Here is a 16,416-nt window from a genome sequence, read left to right as displayed (position 1 = left end):
AGAGAGAGAGAGAGAGAGAGAGAATTGGGATCATGTGAGAACAAATGAGTTTGTTGAGAACAAAAACTTTTGGATGATATATATATATATATATATATATATATAGGGTCGGGTTCAAAGGAAAACCGCAAAAATGGAAAACCGAGAAACACCTTAATAACCATTCATTCGTATTATGTATAGTATGAACATGTGCATAACATGAACATGTGCATAACATGCACATGTGCATAGAAACCATGGTACATCTTCAATTACTTGTATGCACATCTGCACACTTCATAGATAATAATGATTATTAGAGCGCTCATCAGTTTTTCATTTTTTGGGGGGGTTTTCCCTGAACCTCACTTTATGTATATATTGTCTACAAGCTGATTCAGATAAGAAGACTAAATATCGCGAGAAAGCATAGGAAGGGAAGATTTATATGTGAATGAATTGAAAAAATCCAAAAAAAATCTGTTTAAAGATGTATATATGAACAAACATTAAAGATTATTCATGAGTCCATATATCACATTCAAATGGATTTTTCACCGATTCACATATGAACTTTCGCTTTTTTTTCAAGGAATCACATATGCACGCACATAATTAATAAACAACATAGGCCCGCTATATACACAAACACAAATTCAATAGTAGTTTGGAAAACCAATCTTAAAAAATTAATACAAATGCATCATTAAATTGTAAATTTAATTCGTATAAATGCAAAAAGTATTGGGGTAAAATCAATAGCAAGAATAAAATGTAATAAAAGTAAAATAGACAAAAAATAATTACCTCAATTGATATATAATGGTAAAGAAATAAATATACGACAATTTCATCCATTACTTTCCTTCTTTTCCGTTTCAATTTGACCTTTTCGTCAAACGTATTAAATGTCAATGAAGTATTTAATTAGGAATCCAAAAGATTAATTAAAAATAATCAATACCACACTTTTAGATAGGATGTTTGTTGAAAAAACTTGTTGAAACATCTAAAAACGTCCAATAAACCTATTGTAACACTTTTAGATATAACACTTGTTGGTCTGGTCCTATAAAGTATTTTATAAGAATACTTACAATTTAGACGTCCTATAAAGCCAGTTTTTTGTAGTAAATGGTCTATTTTTCCGCACGCCCTTTGAAAGTACTTCTCTAAAATAGATGGTTTTCAAAATACTCTTAAACATGTCTTCTACAAGTATGTTCCTAAAATGAAAATTTATTGACCCTTTTGAACCATACGGAACAACATACCATTGTGGTGAGAAACATTAGCATAGCGCCTTTGGCGTGAAGTCCCTGCTCCCGCATTCCCTACATCTATTTTACAAATTCATGTATAAAAATGTGTAATTTACAATTAATCTGGAGTTATACAAGTATTTAAAATTTCACCAAATCATATAAAAGATACAACTCGTTACTTACGTGTGACATGTGTTCGACCTTTTTTGATGTTTTCCACAATAGCTGCCTCTTCTTCCTCTAGGGATTTTATAGCTGAAGTAAAAACTAAATGTATTAGAGCATACAAATCGAGTATTCGAACAATAAAAGAACCAAATTAAATGAACCCCTTGTATTCCAAATACATACACAAGGGTGGGGGTGGGGGTAAGAAGTACAACCTTGCCAATGGGCAGAGAGGTTGTTTCAGCAAAAATCTCGAGCTTACAAAACAAAAATTAAAAAGAAATAGGTGCTATAAAGTCTTGGCTTGGCTCCAACCATCGATTTACTTTAAAAATATAAAGAAATAATGAAATTTTGTAACTTGTCACTACAAATCAAATTTAAAAACTTAAATCATTCAAAACCCTTTTAGGGACTTCGCTGATATAAAAACGGCATAAAAACATGGTAAATATTGTGGAAATGCATTAACGAACAAAAGGCTTACTGTCCTCGAGAAACATTATGGATATTGGGTATGACTCTGGTTCAGCTGCGAATTTTGAGGCTTCTGTTTCTAATTTACTCTTCATGTTTCGAATAACATCCAGTCTACGATATAGGTTCGGAATTTGTGAAAAGTTAGTCAGCATATTGCTCCAAATTCTTGGAGTGAAAATGGAGCCTGGATTAAGAAGTAGCTCAATGGACGATGAATCCATAGTCTCTCCTCTTTATTTCTCTGATAAGATCTTTCTGAGTTCAATGGTTTATGCGTGGAGACTCGGGACTTTATAGCACGGGATTTGAATTAAATTTGTTTTTTTATTACAAAATCCAACCTTTTTATCAAAATCTATTTTGTATTTTTGTTTTTTTCCTATAATATATATGATTTTTTTTGGTATTCTCATAATATAATATTTTAATTTAATGCTCATAATATTTAATTTCTTTCTCCTATCATAAAAATAGTGTAATTCTGAATTTTAGGATGTTCATGGTGCGTTTGGCACGCGAACTGGACGAGACATGACATAACAAAAACTTGTCCTATGTTTGGTGCGACAATGAGACTCGGATATAAAAAAAACGAGCAAAATTGCCAATGTGAAATTAAAACCCTAAAACCTAGCGCAATTCTCACTCTGCCTACCTCAAATTTGTTTGTCCTGTCATGTCCAGTATGCATACCAAACGCACCCTAAAAATTTACAGGACAAGATAAAATTAAAAATAAAAGATAAACAACATTAAATGGCCAATATAATATATATATATATATATATGAATATTTAAAGAAAAGGAATTAATCAATTTAATAGGCTCATATATAAAAAAAATTAACAAGTCCTAGGTTGTTACAAATATACTCTAATATATTTACAAACAAACATCATCTTTTAAAAAGTGCAATGTTTTATTCAAAAGTTGATTTAAAGATAATTTAAAGCGGGCCCCACAAAATCTTTAGCATATTATAAAATATAATAATAATTAATTATAAAATGTAGGGTATCATTAAAAATGATATAAAGAAGTTTTTTCTTTAAGATATACAAGAATATATATATATATATATATATAGAGAGAGAGAGAGAGAGAGAGAGAAAGAGAGATTATATATGGGGAACATTCTTTTGAGAACTCTTTAAACCGTGAGATCTTAGAGAACCATTGCATCACGTGCTATTTCATATGATCTTTCATTCATCTATGACTAGAATTTAATAGAGTGATTAACATATATTTGTTTCACATGTACTCAATTCACAACGTGAACATTTTGGGCATGCTTGTGAAACAAAAATACAGGTAAAAACGTTTCGCATTGTGAACCGAATACATATGAAACCATCACATTGTGAAACAAACATATGGTAATCAATGTATTAATTACTATACTTAGATGGAAAAATCATGTGAAACACTTTAAGATAGAAGTTTTTACGGATCTCACAAATTTTGAAGTTCTAATATTAATGATTAAGCCCCTTATATATAATACAAATGGATACTTAAAACTAAAATACTTAGAATATATTATAATAAATTTAAAAACAAAATTGAAAAAACTAATATACTACTACAATATATCTTATAATATTAGGTGTGAACAAATGTATATATCATTATTTAAATCTTTCTCAAAAATTTGAGAATAAAATTTATTATAGTTTGCTAAATAAAAAGAATTCAAAATTTGTTGAAGGTTCATTAATTCCCAAATAACAATTAATACTAGTTTTGAACAAAATAAATAATTACATTGAAAGACCAAATAAATAAATTACTATATATGTGTGTATATATATATATATATATCCATATATATAGGGATATATAGGAGTTAAATCAAATGAGAACCACAAACAAGGTTATAAACCCGTGAGAATCGGTTAAAATTTATTTTTTTGCATGATTTTTTCTCATCAATACTAGAATTTAAGGTATTGTTTCACATATAATTGTTTCATGATGTGAAAATTTCACATGCATTTGTTTCACACTGTGACTTTTTTACGTGTATTTTTCGTTTCACTGTATGAACCAAAAAAAAGTTCCACATGGATTTTATTCACTATATGAACACGAACATATGTGAAACAATAGCTAAAATCATAGCTTTAATTGAAAAAAAAAAATATATATAAAGAACTCTAATATTTTTGAGGTTTTCATCTGATTATTATCACGTATATATATATATATATAATGTATGTATATAGGCGAAGGATCATGTGAGGAGAGTTAAGATGAGAAGCGTAAGAAGAGATCTGGACCTTGATCACCTTTAATCTCAAACCCACTCATGAATGGCGCTTGATATGGGTATTGATCTGGCGCATCTCTGTGCATCTCATCCTAATGTGCATCCAATGGTGAAGATCCCTTCTTACACTTCTCACCCTAATTCTACTTCTCACCGGAACCCAATCCTGTATATCTATATATAAATATATACATAAAGAGAGAGAGAGAAAGACTTGGGATCACGTGAGACCACTTTTTTGTACTTGAAACTTCACATCAAAAAAAAATGAAGGTGAGGATTTTTTTTACCTTGACGATGTTCTATTGTGAAGTTTCAAGTGTAAAAAAGTGGTCTCGCAGTTTCAAGTGTAAAAAAATTTCGAGTTTTACGTGAACACAACCCTATACACACACACACACACACACATATATATATATATATATTAGGTTTTCCTGAGAAATGCACATTTTCTAGAGAAGTGTGTGAAATTTAACATTCACGTAATATAAATGTAAAATTATCGTGAAACTTGTGAATATTACTTTATATTATGTGAAGGCATGTGACAAGTAATACAGTAGATTTTCAATACAATGTAACTTTCACACAATATAGATGTACATTTACCATAACTTTATAATACACAAATATATTATTATATATACTTAGGATCACGTCAGAACCTTCATGCGTTGTTCCATATTGTGATACAATGCATGTGAAAGTACAATATTATTTCACAATGTTATTAATTTTTTATATGTGTATTTTTTGTTTGAATGTATGAAACAACACTATATATATATATAGAGAGGTTGGTTATTATACAACCCATGACATTTGTGCAACCAATACAACCCAATCTCAACCGTCCATTTCATTTGATTAATATGTGATTTCATAGAAATTCTGATTGTTTCCTAACATAAAGTATTGATCATAATTAATGAACCATATTCATCTTCCATAAATATTCAAATCATAATAAATGAACTCTCATCATTTCCATAAATATCTCAATTTATTGGGTTGCATTGGTTGTACAAATGCAACAGGTTGTATTTGAAACAACCAATGCAACCCAATAAATTGAGATATTTATGGAAATGATGAGTTCATTTATTATGATTTGAATATTTATGGAAGATAAATATGGTTCATTAATTATGATCAATACTTTATGTTAGGAAACAATCAAAACTTCTATGAAATCACATATTAATCAAATGAAATGGACGGTTGAGATTGGGTTGTATTGGTTGCACAAATGTCAAGGGTTGTATAATAACCAACCCCTCTCTCTCTATATATATATATATCAAACTTGAGTAACATAATAATTTTTTGTTATATTTATAATACATAAATATAATATAATATATATATATATATATATAAAATAAATTAATATATATTACATAAAATATATTTGGTCGGTGAAGTTGAATTCAAGTGGTGAAAGTGATATTCCAAGGGTAGTCTAGTAATTTAGTAAATAGTCACATCTCTCTCATTTTTGTTTTTGTTCCACCTATATTAATATTAATGACGGGACAAGAAAATGCATTTTTCCTGCTTAGTTATGTCCCATATATCAAAGTCTAACATCACACCAAACATAGAAACAACAAGTTTTTTGTTTTGTCCCTCATGCAAAACACACCCCGAATGATGACATCAACATATTGCAAAACCAGTCTATCCTTAGTCATGCTTATATACTATTACCCATAGGCCATTAGCCTTCACCACAACAGTCTACTTCATCAACAGTCATCTCACTCCAACTCTACAAAGGTCTTCACCATACTTAAAACTATTTATCAAACCTTTCGACTATTTATAACTTTGAAGTTTTGATTATCTCTGCTACCCAAGGATTCGCTCCTACAACAAGCACAAGCTTGAACTTAAATCCCAACCATGTAGCTTTGTTAGTTATTCCCCAAGTCAAAGTGCTTACTACCCTTAATATTCAGAAACTAGGAAAACTTTCACTTCTCGTCATATGCAATTTGTATAAACCAAATTTCTTCTCAAAACTAAAATCAGAAAACAACACATCTCCCTCCCTGAATGAATGGCGTTGTCTCACCATTTCCGTCCTCAATAGTAGCATCGCAACTACACCTAATGTCAATGCTCCTCTCAACCCACATCCTTAACCCCTACTCCCTCTCCATCTCCTCACTAGTTATTAGGAATTTCGTTATGAAAAGGATGACAAATCTTTTATGGTAATGATTATTGGAGAAATTTAATAAGAATGTCTGATGTAGACCTTAAGTGGAGATTGTTTTGTTAAGTAGACTGTAAATATCAGAGGTTATTTTATCGATGCAATAGTGGCAGCGGGTGATCTATTTAGGAATACTCATGCGGATTCCTTTACCACCCAAGCGAAGTCACCATGGTTGTGAATACTCTGAATTGAAAGGAGTATTGCCAATTATGGTTGGATCAGTTTTTGCAAATATCGTCATAGTTTTGAAGGCAAGGAAGGAGTGTAGCGCATTTCAGTAGAGGTTGATCATAAGCATTTAAGAGTAAATTCATTTATGGGGAACACTTGTGGAATTGAGCCGTTGAGGTCGTACGCTACTCTTAAGATAGTATGAGTCACCTAAGGTTAATGGAGGCGACCGAGATCATATTGTTGGAAATTGCTCCAACAATGTTCAATGTTCACTCCTGGTTGTGGAGTAATGAATCGAAATGGAGATTAGCATTGTGAAAATCGACTTGGTAGTCTTGGCAAGAGGTTATCGGGTTCTGGTTGGAGTTTGATATATGCTAAAGACACTCCCTTGAAGGGGAGGGGAGTCGGTTATTTTGCAAAATGCGATCACTTGTGGTTGTATCCTTAGATTGTTATCCTCTTTGATATGGGTGGATGACAAGCCATCTATTGGTCTTATGCTCAAGATTGGATGGCATTTGGAACCGTCCCATGTGCCCTTTGGTTCAAGTGCTTGCGGGAAGAAGAATGTATGATATCGATGTCGAGAGAACTCATGGATCGAAGTTGTTTGATTCGGAAAGGACCGAACTATTGAGAATCAAGTAATCATTATGGCATACAAGTGTTTTATCGGTGTTAGATTTCGAGGCGATTTTGAGGTTCATTTATGTTTTATGGTGATCGTTTACCCATTAAGATGGGAATCAAATAAGGTTTTATGTTTTTATCATAGTGGGTCTATCAATGATCAAATCGGGTGCAAAAAATGGAAGAAATAGCGAAATTTAAGAGTCCTGCGACCGCGGGTCGCCCAGGGCACGTAAGTCACCGAGGGCGTGTAAGTTACCGAGGGTGCGTAAGTCACCGAGGTCGCAGGAAGCGTGCAAGGGATGTTAAATTTGACTTTTCCACTTTTTCTTCACCTACCTTTTCTTCCACCTTTCCCTTGCTAGATTTGGGTGTTTATGAAGCTTTTGGTCCGATTTTAGGAGCCTTTGGAAGCATCTCTTGGTGATTTAAGCGCTACCAAGTTGAAGGTAAAGACCTCTCTTCCCCAACCAGAAGCTAGGCTTTAAGTGTTCTTCATCTGTTCTTCATCCCCTTTCCATTTCTTCCCGTTTTGGTTTAACTTCGGGAGTGTTTGTGGTAGAAGGAACTTTGTGGAAGCTTTGGAGCTAAGATTTGAAAAGCTTGCTAAGAGATCTCAAGTCTTCACCATAGGAAGCTTAAGATTTGGAGTAAAACCTAGATTTAGCATAAATCTAGCAAGGTGAATTCAAGTTGCTTTGTGAAAACTTTGTGCATGCCAAAGATGTATATTTTTGTCTCCTAAAGATGTTCTCTTGATATTAATCAAATGCATTGATTATTTCATGAGTTTCGCATTTATGGTATATTTGGGTTATAAATCTTGTGAAATGCCCATATTTGGGATTTTTGGACATTTTGTCAATATAAACCACAAAGTGTAGGAGATTTTGATGATTTATTCCTCTTTCGGAAACTACTTGATGTTAATTTCACATTTAGTGTATTTGGATTTATGAACCGTTTTGGGGGGAAATGTATATTATTGTTTTATCACACATTTTGGAAATGTAAATACTATAATATCATTTGAAACATGATTTGTCTCAACCAATGACGGGTTTTGAGTTAATCGTACTTTTGGAGCATGTGTTTGCATAAACGTTGGTTAAATATGTTCTATTGTTTATATTGTTGCACTTTTGGCTTGGTTTTGAGTCAAATAAATCTTAGGGACATTTGTCCGATTTGATTTGCTTTATTCGGGCTTTTGGGTTATTTGTAGTTATAGCATATTTATTTGTAAGTTGTATGCTTTGAGCGTGTTGGTCATTCAATTGGGGTCATGTAATATAGATTGTAATGCAATGGATCCATAGGCATAGGAGTCGATCTTTATTGGTTTAAAATGGGAAGGTCATTCCCGTGTTTTGGTCAGGAATACGCATTGGGCCATCGGGGCATCATGGTGCGGGCTCTCGAAGTCAAACATCTGCCATTGACCATGTGTAATTTCTGAGTCGGTTTTAGTGGGATGGTTATTCCCATATTGTAGCTAGAAATAGACATTAGGTCATTAGGGGCATCGTGTTATAGGCTTATAGAGTCGAACCACGACCATTTGACTATATGGTGTATTTTTTTAGTGAACAAGCATATCTCTAATCATCAGGGGTCCTAATGCAAGATATAGATCAAGGGTGGTTGAACTTGATGACTATTGATCCGTAGTGGGATCATTAACGTTGACATGTGGCTACTTTTGTGTTCGCCACATCTGACGGATACGAGTCTCCCCCATCACTGAAAAGTGTTATTTTGGATAGTGTATTATCCATGTTTTTGGTGTTGTTTTAGGTATGGAGTGTCTCCATAATTTATTGTTTTGGTATCTTGGAACTTATTCATGTTCTGGGTGTTTTGGATAATAGAGTCTTATCCACGTTCTTAGTATTTGAACGTTTAATCTCATTCATGTTTTGGGTGAGTATTGGCTTTGGTTTCATGATAAAGGGGTGTTTTGATAGATGAGTTTTCATCACGAAAATGGTTGGTTTTTGAAAGAATGTTGCTTTTATACTAAAAATACATTTCAAACTTTGGAAATTGTGATTTAAATAACATCTTCTCAGTTTTATCGTTTTTATATTTAAGATAAAAACTGGTTGAACTCACTAGGCGTTGAGCCCAACCCTTTTTATTTGTCGACATGTGAATCAGGTCCTTGTTGGGGAATGTTACTAGTGTGATGAGTTGAATGCTAGGTAGATGCACGAGAAGAATTTAGCTACTCGGGGGCGTCTTTTGTATCTTTGGAATAGCGGTTGTATTAGGTTTTAGTAAACCCGACCTTGAGCTAGACTTTATGTAAGGTTTGGTTTGCCACTTTATTGATGTTGAATCTAGAATTGCCATTTGAGGTCATCAAGTATTGATTTATAGAAAGGAATTTATCCTTTATGTGATATATTACTGAAAATTTCAATTCAGTCGCTCTCTCCAGATTTGAGGTTATTACAATAACAAGTCATGGGACTTGGTACCACCGTCATGTTGACAAAATGTCATCAAATATACATTATTTTTAGACCAAATAGAACCCTAATGGTATTATCAAACGTCACAAAACCAGCTCTGTGACCAAAGGGTTTCACCAATGAGTTGGCTTAGACTATAATGGAGCCTTTTCTCCAAGTCCAACTATTGTTTCTCTCAATTTATCTATTGCAATCAATCAAACTTGCCTATTTGAAAAGTAGATATCAACTATGCCTTCACATGGATACCTTTATGTACATGCTAAATATGTGTGCAAACTATAAAATATCTCTATGACCTTAAACAAGCATTTGTTGCATATCAGAAATAGTTGCAACAACTAGGAGTGTTCATCGGTTGAAATCCAATAGGTTTAGGTGGATTGAATCCAATCATCTATTGGATGTTGGATTTTGTCATGTCATCGATACAATCCGATGGCAAACTCCCATTCATTATATAGAGAAGAGGACCAAGATTTTGTGATTCCCTGCCGAACTTATTCAAAGCATTGGACATCCGATTCGATCCAAATCCAATGGATGATTGGTTCCATCCATTGGATGTTACTATTGGTTATCCATTGGATCGGATTGGATTCGTCCAATCTTTTGATCCAATACTCAACCAATTAATCCACCATTTTAACCAATTATTCGTATATTTTTTAAGTTATTAAAAAAACAATGTGTATATATATCAACCCAAAAACAATATCGTAAAATGTTAATAATTCTATATAGTTATTAGATGGATATTAGTTGGATGGTTATTAGATGGATATTAGTTGGATGGGAATTGGATGGTCATCGGATTGGATCAGTTCGGTTTTATTAGATGTTGGACTGCCATCCAAGAACCGACCAATCCGATTTGGATGTTGAAATTTTGGATCCGATCCGATCCAATTACAATTGGATATCCGATTATGGTCAGTCAGTTCTAATTGGATGGTTGGCTTAAATTGGATCTGATGACTTTCTGCACACCCCTAAGTTGCGTCTATTCCTTCTCACCTCCGATTTCAAGAACCCAATAGTCGACTCCTTATTCATTCTTCACACACAAACCTCCCTAGCCACATGTTTTCAGTAAAGGACCTAAGTCCATCGTCCTACTTTCTTGGAGGCATTTTAACTCAATAAATATATTTGGTTTCCTTCATGTGTACAACATGGATGTAGCAAAACCCCATTGTCACGCCCTTGCAACCTAACCGCCTTTCACTTCAACATGAACAATGCTTGTCAATCCCACAATCTTCTCGGGGAATGCTTGGGAGTCTACAATATCTCAGCATCACAAGGCCTAATGTTATATATCATCTCCATAAGCTATCACAATATATGCAATATCTCAGAACTACTCATTGACATTCCTAAAACGTCTTCAATATCTAAATGACACATTACAATGGGACTTCTCTCCATCAAGATTATCCTATACTTATTCATGCATTCTCTGATGCAGACGGGGATCGCCACACATACGACTAATTTCAACTAGTGGCTACATTGTCTATTTATAGCATAACTAGATAAAGGCATTGCAAGAAATCCATTGGAAGTTTAAATTTCCTTAAAACCAACCAATCCCGTGATGCCACACAAAGTAGGGCCTACGGAAGGTAGGATGTACATATACCTTATCATTACCCCAAGGAGTAGAAAGGCTGTTCAATCCCTTCTTGTGGTTGATTTGGTCCAAGAGACTTGTATGAAACCCATCTAGAGCTTGCTTGTCCAATGAAGCTATTGGCTATTGTTGGTGCTTGTGGTGTGTGTGCTAGATCTAGATGCAAGCCGGTTATATTTAGTTCGCATTATTGATCTAATTTTAGATAAATAACAACCTGCTTACCTTTATCTAAATTCATAAAAGAATGCTGCCACATGAAGATGCTTTAAAATGAGGCTGTTGCAGGTCTTCAAAAACCTTTTTCCCATCATCTCTACGGTTGAGAAACAAGCCTCGTGATCATGGTACCAAACAAGATGGCATCCATATTGGTTCAGCTGCAAAAAGTAAAATACATGCATATACAACCAGATCATCAACCAAATTTAAATTTTAATTGTGTTCCTCATAGACATTCCCAATCTAGAAATACATTGGTTTCAATTTTGATATTTTTTAAACAAACTAAACATATAAGATTAAGATTTAAGAAATAATCAAAATTGCCTACCTCTTATACTCGACATTTCTGGACCATTTGAATTCAGCTAGTTGTCTGTCTCCAGAAGCAAGGGTTAATTGGCAATGGAGGCAATGATATTGCTTACTGGACTTCCTTCTTGCTCGTACGATGCCATCTATCTCTGTCCAACTATAAGAATCACAAAAAGCAAGAAATGTAGATTTTTGAGTCTATCCAAAAATGTATTTTGTCAAACAGAGGGAAATAACAGGCAGTTGGATGGATGGAAGTAGATTTTTAAGTCTATCCAAGTAAATCCCGACTTGTTGCCTATATGTTGGAGGTAACCCTTCTTTGGTGTTTCTTTCTACTTCTTAGCTAATCCAGTTTGGTCCTGTTTCTCTCGGTGTTTTTTTCCTTCATGAAATATGTTGCCTTTCAAAAAACACCCCGAACGTTGTCTATGTGTGCTTCTTTGTTCCTCACAATATTTTTGAACATTCTTTTGGTTGAACCCCAACATAGAAGCTACTTTATCAACCCCAAGCATAGGCTGAACTGTATTTCTAACTTTTCATGAATTGTGCATGATTGTAAAATGAATTTTTATTGGTGCTAATAAAAGAGGATTGTTATTATTTCATCTCAACAATTACATACTATTAAAACCATGATGCTAAATAAGGCTAAGAGTAATCAAAAAATAACTTCTGTTGAATAAAAGATTTACAATAGCATAGCCAACACAAAATCATTTTAAAGACGAACGAACACCATTAAACAAGAGATGGATAAAGTAAATCATTGGATGAAATGGAAAACCCTCATGTATGTTGTTGTAATTTTGTGCTCCCTTATCAATGTAGAAGCAATCAAAGTCTTCACTTTTATTAATTATGTTCCTTAAATAAAGCTTGAATTCTTAATATTTTTATGTTTTTTGAAAAATGATTAACTGAGCCTATTGAATTTTATCCTTTCTATAATTCATTCATTATTAAATTTGCAGTAACTTCCTTTTAAACAAGAAATGAATCTACTCCAAGATTTATAATACATCATTATGGAACAAGAGACATTATTAGTTATGGAAGGAAAGAGAATAATATAAGTATATAGTGTAGAACATACAATGCATAAACCATTCTGAAGGGAGTGGAAGAACAAATGCAATCCCTACATATCGAACTAGATTGCTTAGCATAATCTTGATATTCATCACGCAAGCAGGTGTTTTAGTGTCACCAGGAACCAATAGATACGATTCTCTCCTCTCGATTTCCTCTAACCAAGAGACGGCGCCTATTCCCTAATATGTGGGGTGGGTCCCAAATCGAACACCCTCTGCTACCTTATGTTAAAGCACGTACAAAATCAACAACCATTAAAAAAACCAAAGCCACACAGAAGTAGGGGATGGGGAGGGTAGAATGTATGCATATGTTACCACTACCCCTATGGGACGAAGATGTTCCTGTGTAGTCTTGCAAAACAAAAATTAGCAGAAATTTAATAAACTTTGTCTCATATTCGGGTGTTAAAATTGGAACTGCAAAGGTTTTCTATTTTCATTTTTAAAAAAGAACATGGACTTGACAAATAAATGACACTCCATAAAAATCTTTATTTTGTCTCCCTTGTTGGACTGTTAAATTAAATTCACTTTAGTGAAGTCATTGTGGGTTAAACATGCTCATTCTCTCAATCTTGCATGTGTAATTTATGTTGTCTCTCATATCATAAGTCTCTCGTATTTTTGTTGATAGATTTTTTTTATATTTGGGTCTAGTTGGCAATTGATCGCTTATAAAATTTTAAAATATGACATGAGATTTAATGAATTCTAAGATTTATTACTAATTTAGAACCGACGGTCGGGACCGGTCTCGGTCTTTTTGCCCATCTTTTGATGAAACACGTTAAAATGCTTTAATTCACATACCCTCATTTTTGTTTAACCAAAGAAATAGCTACAACATGCAAGAAGAAAACACCGGAAACTGAATCTTCATCTTATTAGGCCAGATGAATTGCTCTTGTATGAAACCTCCAATTGCTTCTTTGTCCATTTTGGTGGATATTTTTTCAAATCCTCATTGGAACTTATTCAAATTCGGGCTGCCACATTTGTATATAATTTTCTAGATTTGGTCAAACACTTTCGCTCACTCTGAAAATACTACCATTTATACCAAAACACATATTTATCCGAACTGTCCCCTTAAACCCGTAGTCAAAGCGTGGCTTTTCTAAACTAAACATATAAACCAACAGTTCAGCACTAATCATGGTTGGTCACACTGACACAAACTTTAAAAGTTTATCTTCAAAATATGACCATCTCTTAATTGGTGTTAAAGTGTTGCTTTCTTTTTTCAGTTTGTCAAATAAAAGTATTTGACCAATTGAGAAGACAAAACAATATTTTGGCTTATGGGTTTAAAATGGATAGTTTCAGTTAAAAATGTGTTTGGGCACAGATGGTATTATTCCAAAGTAGGCGAAAGTGAATGACTCTGTCACAAAGCTGCAAACCTACAAATCCGGTAGCCCAGTTTCGGAACAACGTAAATGAGGCTTTGAAGAAAGATACACCATCATGGACAAAGAAACAATTGGAGGCTTCCATTACAAACGAGAGTATATGACTCAAAAAAGAGTAAAATGACAAAGAAAATTTCACTATGAGGAGTTCTCTTCTTGCAATCAAAAATTCCTTAAATCTCATGCTATACTTGAAAATTTTACAAGCCATCAAATTTTCACTCGAAGACCCAAATATTAATTTTAAGAATTAGATGAGCCTTTGTGCAATCAAGGCAAAGCAGACTTGCAATAATTAGAGACGACATGAATTACATATCCAACATTGAGAGATCGAACATGTTTAACCCACAATGACTTTCCAAAAGTGAAACTATTCAACAGTCCAACAAAAGAGCCAATATAAAGTTCCTTATGGATTGGCATTTATTTGTGAAGTCCAAATTAATTTTTAATAACACAGGGAGCTTATGCAAAATCCACCAAGTCATGAATTTAACGCTTATTTCCCCCAAATCTAAATCAAAATCAAGTTTACTCCAATTCTCTGCAATCAAAATCAAAATCAAAAGGTGCATCAACGCACGAATCCCAAAATTTTCTAATAACAAGATTGGTATTTATTCAACGACACAAACAAATGAAAGTCAAATTTGACGTAATCAGCAGCTTCCGAGAATCAAAACAACATACATGATTGATGAATGGTATGATCCTTGATTAAAGAAACAAGCTAGACAAAATAATATTAGAAGATAACTTAAGGCCAGATTACTATGTTGATTAGAATCAGCAAAAGAGACCTAGAGATCCAACGTTGGACGTTTCTAGTGTTACTGTTAGACTAGCAAAAGAGCAGCCATTAGTAACATCAATTATGAGTGCTCACATGTGTAAGATACCCTTTTTCGACAATAAGCACTTATTGGGTGTGTGAAACCTCTTCTTTTTTTTTCCTTTTAAATTCCGAATCCTTCAAATAAACCGAGGCGACGTTTGGTTTGTAGCAAAGGAATTGGAATCTGAAGGATTTAGATATATGTTGACAGAAGACTGGCTTTCAATTGCCTATTAGGCCGACGTGAATATGTACGAATGCATATAGAATGAATGACAGCGAGTTTCCTACATGTCCACTAAAGTAGTATGCCTAATCCGGGTATCATTAGATCAAGTAAATGCTTTCACCTCTAAAGGCAAGTTAAATTCCTTTTATATCCAGCATAACCCCCCCCCCTCCCCTTTTCCAACATATACACATGTGCAATAGCATTTCAACCAGTTTCCTTTTTGATGAAACTTTAAAAAAGAAGCAATCTGGTAATAGATTCAGTCATATACTCCCTTACAAAGAGCTCCACCAATCAGGTATGGAACTAAAGATATAAGCTTGAATTCAATTAGAGCGTAATAAAACAAGAAAATTAGATCATTTCTTTTGATACAATAATCAATCATCAGACTTCATAAACACGATAGATCGATACCTTTGAGCCGTATATATGGGCAAAAAGAGATCGAGGTGTTAATCTGAAAAGGGGGGTTTAGATCTGTACCTGCGATTTTGAGTTGACGGAGACCGAGATGCAAGGTGGATGTGGACAGGAAAAGGGAGAGACCGGCGGTGCAGCAGCGGTGGCTGGCGACGGCGGTGCGCAAATCGGGCCATGGATCGGAGAGGATTAGGGATCAAGCATAAATTTAGGGCTTTGGGTAAACTACAATTTATTTTGAGGCTATGCATCTATAGCCGTTCCATGCAGCTGCTCCTTACTATTTTATTTTGAGTAAACTACAATTTTGGTCCTTGTAGTTTAACAAAACTATGAAGAAACTTTTTTGTGCTGAAATAATTACAAAAATAGTCACTACAATTTACATTTTTACTTTGAAAATGGTCCCTAACGTTATCTCTGTTAAACCACTCCGACAACCCTCCTCGTTCACTACGTCCCCGACCTCCTCTTCTTCGATCTTCTTCTTCCTCACAACTAAATCCACGTCGTTGTACCGCCATCACTCTCCCGATTGTTCCCATCACCAAACACCATCACCG

The 16,416-nt window shown here is 33.9% G+C and overlaps 1 long non-coding RNA gene across 2 annotated transcripts; it reads right to left on the bottom strand.

Moving 5' to 3' along the window:
• Positions 1-750: 750 nt before the first annotated feature.
• Positions 751-16,030, bottom strand: LOC112512575. 2 transcript variants are annotated; one of them, XR_003069234.1, is made up of 5 exons: positions 15,917-16,030; positions 11,865-12,005; positions 11,537-11,691; positions 1,431-1,502; positions 751-1,322 (listed from the first exon to the last, which is right to left on the bottom strand). It is a non-coding gene; the product is annotated as an uncharacterized LOC112512575 (long non-coding RNA). The 2 variants fall into 2 exon arrangements; XR_003069233.1 differs by lacking the exon at positions 15,917-16,030 and having other exon boundaries at positions 11,865-15,602.
• Between the last annotated feature and the right edge of the window lie 386 nt (positions 16,031-16,416).

The sequence above is a fragment of the Cynara cardunculus genome (assembly GCF_001531365.2).
Source record: "Cynara cardunculus var. scolymus isolate 2C chromosome LG 5, CcrdV1, whole genome shotgun sequence".
Lineage (NCBI taxonomy): Eukaryota > Viridiplantae > Streptophyta > Magnoliopsida > Asterales > Asteraceae > Cynara > Cynara cardunculus.
Note: the sequence above shows the minus strand (reverse complement) of the source record. Positions and strands in the feature narration are given on the sequence as shown.